Raw genomic sequence first — 6,877 nt, 5'->3', positions numbered from 1 at the left:
AACGGACAGACAGACGAACAAACATATAAATAAATAAAAACATTTTTTTCGCAATAAATGATCCGTTACCAGTTCTATAACTGCAATAATCTGTTTCATTAAAATTAACCAATGAACGAAAACTAGTTACAGAAATCTACCATGTAATGTTCTTATTAACATGCATAACGGAAATTAAGAGCTGAATGAGCGCGTGGTGAGCGCGTGATAAACTTCCGGTAAATATCCGAAAATATATGTAATGAAAGAATTAACACGCACAACATGCATTCAAAGACATAAATGTAACCTGATCCATCTATAGATTATTTAATTTCATTTTTAATGCCCGATTTTTCTTAAAGATTTGCAATAAAAATTATCTATTTTAAAGGCCTATTATGCCTCAGAAATATTTTTTAATTTTGTTTCTCAAAACTGTGTGTGTTTTAAAGGCCCATTATGCCCCAGAAATATTTTTTCCCTCAAAATTAGTGATTTGATATTTTGTATGAAAGTCAAAATACTATTTTGTATATACATATTGCTACTTTTATGACAAATAATTTCGCATTCAGTGTGCTACTTTTCCTCAGATGATACGTATCTCACATGCTCTAAAAAATTATCTTTTCATCAAGAATGAACCGCGTTAAAATGACGTCGAAGGAAAATATGTGCTTGGGATGACGTCATTTTGCCGTTGCTATTTAAGTTGTTAGTCCATACTATTGTATGAAAATAGTTATGGAGGAAATTACTTTAATTTCCATGAACATATATCATATTGAGGTAAACCATTTTAAATATGAAATAATATGGCAGAATATGCAAGAAAAAATATCTGACATATGATTGCGGTTCGGATCGGAATATCCGTCAATCGGGACGGATATTCCGGTCCGAACCACAACATATGTCAGATATTATTAATATTGACATAATACCATATGTTTAACATGATTTTTTATTGCGATATATAACGGTAACGTTGTGACATTTAACGGTAAGGGACAATGGTGCAATATTCATTTTCAACGTCATCGTTGCAACACTTTACGCCAAAATATTCTGAGACATTTAGCGGCTGTTGCGGCCTTTAGCTATACCGTGATATAGTCGGACATTTAGCGTCTTTGCGAGATATGGCGCATGTAACGGTGCCATACCGAGGTCCAAAACGATAAAAACATAAATTTTGTATTTCTTACATATATCAAATTGGGCACTAAAACGGAAAAACAATAATTAAGAAATATTTTCAGAAATAACCTGAAATTCGTATTTTTGTGCTATTCTTTATTCAGTTTGAGAGAAGAGCGTTTCATTTTTTTTCAATATTGGATAATTTTTCATTTATTTATTTATTTATTTATTCCCGGAAAACGGTGAGAGCTAATGATCTGAAAGTTTGCAAAATATTTACTGATGTACTCCTACGTAAAATGAAATATTAATCTTAAAACGACCTCTGTCGTGTTCCTTTAAAGGTTTCCATTTTTCTATTATTTTGCCATATTAATTCTTCATTCGATATGCCGATGTTAATATGATTCTCCTGTTTTTGTCTTAGAATGTATCAAGTTTAGGTTCTATAATAATAGAATAAACAAACCACGCAGACGATAAGTTAACTAGATCAAAGGAGAACACATCTTGTTCCCGGAAAAAGCAAATCTTATTAGGTTGGTCAGTAACATAATATTTAGGCGAAAAAATCGTATTAGTATGCGGTGTTACCAGATGACCTTTCCGGGAAAAACCAGCTCTTATTCTAACGGGTACATGTTTGGTGAAGAAAACAACTCGCATAGATTGGTAAAATACTAGCAAATTTGCAGTAATTAAAAACAGTAAACGAAAAAAAAAACAAAAAAAAACAATGACCAATGATTAAGATAGGAAGTTTTCTTTTTCTTTCGAATTCTACGAACTAAGAGTTACACATCACACATCACACTTTCCTTCTTTTATGATTTCAATTTTCAAAAAAAAAAAAAAAAAAAAAATGTTTCACATCTCCACATATCAAATCACCACCTCTTCACATCTCCACATCTAAGATTGCCTCGTCTAACATCTCCACATATCAAATCACCACCTCTTCACATCTCCACATCTAAGATTTCCTCGTCTAACATCTCCACATATCAAATCACCACCTCTTAACATCTCCACATCTAAGATTTCCTCGTCTAACATCTCCACATATCACATCTCCACATATCACATATCCACGTCTTACATATCTACATCCATAATATACACCCATAACACATCTCCACATATCACATCTTCACATAACACATTTCAAATCTCCTACCACATCTTATATCTCCACATACTAACTCTCTTATCTTCTCATACTTAATCTCATATCACCATATACCACAACTCATTTCTCTACAAAAACATCCGCTTGAAGGTTTAACTTATTTAGAAACTACGTATAGTACTTGATAGAAAACAAACTGGAAACTGTTTACAATAAATTTAAAGACAGGTGTCAATTACGTGTCAAATTAAAACAATTTTGGTACGATAAATCCCTCTATATTCTTATTTCTCTCCGAAATACAGAATAATATTGTGTAACATGAACGGATTAGGGAATAATTCATTCACGGGAAGCTTTTTATTTAGTTTCAGACTCCTTAATTTAGAAATAGTCACCTAGGGGCCAGGTCAGCCTGAAAACATGACACGGACCAATTTGAAGACAACTTTAGTTTTTTGTTTGGGCCCAACTTGCAGTTGAAACGGTCATTATTAAAATAAAATATTTACATAAAATTAACATAAAATAAACGATTTTGCACTGTAGCCGATAAACATCACCCAAACATATTCGATTCTATAACATAACTCAAAGGGGAACTGTCAAGGACAGAGACTGTCGTTAAAAAGCAAGTTGCGGGGAGGGGGAAGCCATTGGGGTGCAAATGAGAAAAAAAGACCCACCTTTAACATGTTTTTGTCACACCATCCTGAAAATTAATTTTATTTAAAGCCAACTGATGCTTACAATATAAAGAAAGGGGAAAGGATCGCTATAAAAAGAAAAAAAAGAAATTTAAATGTTCGCAGAAAAAGAAGATAAAATAATGTCAGCAGAAATCGTTTCAAAATGGTCGACTCCAAGTGTTAAGCTTATGATATAACAGTCGTTGTATAACATCTGCTCTTGTCTATGAAATTGACAGGGTTAGGGAAAACATTTTCAACCGTTTCAGATTTTAAATATATATCTGTTACGCTGTCTATAGATTTCCAACTTTAGACTGCCAGACTTATAACGGAGCTTTTATCGTTTCAGCAGCCCGGAGGTTAAGTATTCTTTAGATTTCATTTCCTTGTAAAGTCCTTGGAAAGTGATAACAATGCATTTTCGACCATTTCCACATTTATTATATACATCACTAAGTTTAGGCTAACAATATCAGGTTAACGCCAATTTCAGCCTGAAACCAACTTTAGACTGACGCAAATTTTAGACTGATGGCAAAATCAGACTGACCCCAATATCAGACTGCTGCCAACATCAGCCGGACACCAGCTTCAGAATAAGGCAAATTTCAGACTGCTGCCAACATCAGCCGGACACTAGCTTCAGAATAAGGCAAATTTCAGACTGCTGCCAACATCAGCCGGACACCAGCTTCAGAATAAAGCAAGTTTCAGACTGCTGCCAAAATCAGTCTGATACCAACTTCAGGCTAACGCAAATTTTAGATTGCCAGCAAAAATCAGGCTGCCTGGCTACAAGGCAGCCAACTTCACAGAAACACGTTCTGTCTGCAAACTGGTCTACTATATTGACGCCATTCACCCGTTGTAGGCATAAATGAATAAATACCATAAAAATGTGCATAACTCCATGACGATTGCCATTTTGTTAAAATATATGTACTAGTTTTTGAAATTAAGAACTCAGTGATCATCTTGAGATCATAACAATACCATTGCCGCAGAGTTTCCTTTTCATAAATATGACTTGGAATCCAACAGAACAAACAGATTAATCAATTAACAAAATATGACAAATTATGTTTTAAATTAATCAATTTTCAAACCAACTATGACAGAAACGAATTTGAAAAGACTTTTTAAGGATTTTACAATACTGCACATTATCTTTTAACCTCGAAACATCGATAGAAAAAAAATGCATAAAAATTTGCTACATACGCCAATTAAGGTTATATAAATTGTAATTTTATCAAATGAAAATCGTCGATAAAACCATGCACGTATTGTAAATTTTTATATTGTTATGGCAAAATAAAAACACAAACTTTCAACCAAGAAGAAAGAGTTGAAAGAAACTTTCCGGCAAGTGATTTCAAAGAACACACACCGAAAATCCCAAGGGATTGATCTTACTGAGAAAATGTTCGACGGAAACAAATTAACAAGTTTCTCTTCAATGAATCAGACAGTTGCCTGTTACTTGTCAAATTATAGCTCTGTCCTACATGTTTGCTGGGGCTTTGTTTGTTTTTTGGTGTTTGTTATTTGTTTGTTTGTTTTGGGTTTTACGTCACATCGACACAGTATAGGTCATATCGCGACGTTCCAGCTTTACTGGTGGAGGAAGACCTCAGGTGCCCTTCCGTGCATTATTTCAGGCACGAACGGGCACCTGAGTAGAACCACCGACTTTCCGTAAGCTAGCTGGATAGCTTCCTCACATGAAAGAATCCAAAGTCCCTGTCGGGATTCGAACCCACAGCCGTGAGGGGCAAGTAGTTTTAAGTCAACGACCTTAACCACTCGGCCCCGGACGCGCCTATTTTGTTAAATTTATGGATTGATGGTTGATTAGATGGATGGATGGATGGATGGATGGATTGCCTTATTGTTGAATTGACGGATGGATGGATTGACGATTTGATAAATGAATTGACGGACGGATGGGTGGATGGTTGGACGGACGGACGTTTGGTTAGTTAGACAGACGGATGGATAGATGGTTTATAACTTGTTCTTTTATAAAAAAATAAATAAATGTTATAATTAAACATAAGGCTTTAAAAATGGTCACATGGTTGGAAAAAATGTGAAGCCGGACCGAGACAGGAACCAGGGTTACTTGGAATACCGTATTCTTGCATATCAGACTGGCGTTTCCGTTAGTTTTACCCATGCCGGAAATTTCATCTGGCATGGAGGGGTTCCAGATGAGTCGCGTGCTGTGCAATGGCACGATAAAGATGACGCCATTTTACCGTTATGAATGATTTTGTAATTCATACGCTGTTGAATGAAAGTAGTTACGGTTGTAATGATATAAATTTTCATTGAAAATAAAGATAAAGAATTTAAAATATAATGGAATATGGTAGAATATGCAAGAAAAAATATCTGACATATGTTTGCGGTACGGATCGGAATATCCGTCCCTCGGTCACCCGCCCATGGGCGGGTCACCTCGGGACGGATATTCCGATCCGAACCGCAAAATATGACAGATATTATTATTGCGGCTCTCTCCTTACTGTGACATTGGTCGCTTATACCATATTTACCATAATAAGTGAAAAGTTCAATACCTTGACAGATTGAAATTCGTCCTCTAATCTTAAATTGGCACAGAGAACAAAATGAGTTTTTCAATACCGACGATGAACAGGTTCAGTCAAACGGAGCCAGTAACATTTTCAGCTCTGTCGTTTTGAAAATAATTTATCTAACCTCTATTGAATATCTTATTTTTCATTTTACTTCATAAAATTTCCTAATTAAATGTAATTTGTAGTAACAAAGTTGTATGATATGTTTCCTATTTAGGAATAAAAAAGAAATTGTATGAGGATTTTTTAACTTATATTTAAAGTCACAAAATGTGTGTTAGACTTTACCATTTAACTTTGGCATTGGGACTCGTCTGTACCAAAGTACTTTTAAAAACTTTCTTTTTTCATAGATTTTCTACCGTGCGACCACATACACGCATCGAGGACATAATGGAAGCAAAGTGACCGTGCGACCATACACGCATCACAAAATTCCCTTTCTCCTATGGCAAAGGGACAAAGAACTGTCCGCCCCTTTATCACTGCTTGTTAAGCGCTTATTTTCATCTGTAAAACGTCTAGCATGCTCTTATTCCTTCATCTAAACATTATTAAACACATGTTTAACACTTCTAAAGAATTTGAAAAAAAATATGAATGTCGAAAGCATAATGTGCCTGTCTCGGTCAAACTGTTCACTATTTAGGGGAGAATGTGAAAACGGCCGGATAGCTCAGTTGGTATACCCGCGGTACTGTATTTAGAGGTTCCCGGGTTCGAGTTCCGGTTAGTCTGCACATTTTTCTCGCCCAGTGACATACCTTTAATTGGACTATTCAAGAATTAATTCCATTGCACGAAAGCAACAAGTGTAGATTTAAACTCGATACCTGTATTTTCACGATGAATCTCCGGCTATTAGCTCACGCAATATCGGCGATTCTACTCGATACAACGTGCAGTATCGGTTTGAGTAAACTTAAATAAAGGGAGACTAACTTAGTTCCTGCAGATTTTATTGTAAAACCGAAGTACATTCCCTTTGCACAAAGCTTGGGAAATCAAGCTTTTTTTGATACTTTCGGCCCAGGTCAGCGTAAGTTTTATAACATGTACATTCGTTTTGTTCCTTGCACTGTAACAACATTTACGTCTTCATGTGATAGATTAGTCATGTGCGAAAAGTTTGGTACCTACAGATAGTAAGTTCTTTTCATACATCATCATCATCACGAACGACTGCCATGGCACGCGCGGAATGTAACGCAGGTCTGCTACAACTCATGAGAACTCTGAACGCACGTCTTCCATGTATGTTTTGTTAAACTGACTTGACATGATTTCTTCGTTTTAAATTGCACATGAATTTTAAAGCCAAAGTG

The sequence above is a fragment of the Ruditapes philippinarum genome, unplaced genomic scaffold (assembly GCF_026571515.1).
Source record: "Ruditapes philippinarum isolate M1 unplaced genomic scaffold, ASM2657151v2 ctg188_1_1_1_1, whole genome shotgun sequence".
NCBI classification, from domain to species: Eukaryota; Metazoa; Mollusca; class Bivalvia; order Venerida; family Veneridae; genus Ruditapes; species Ruditapes philippinarum.
This window is presented reverse-complemented; position numbering follows the sequence as displayed.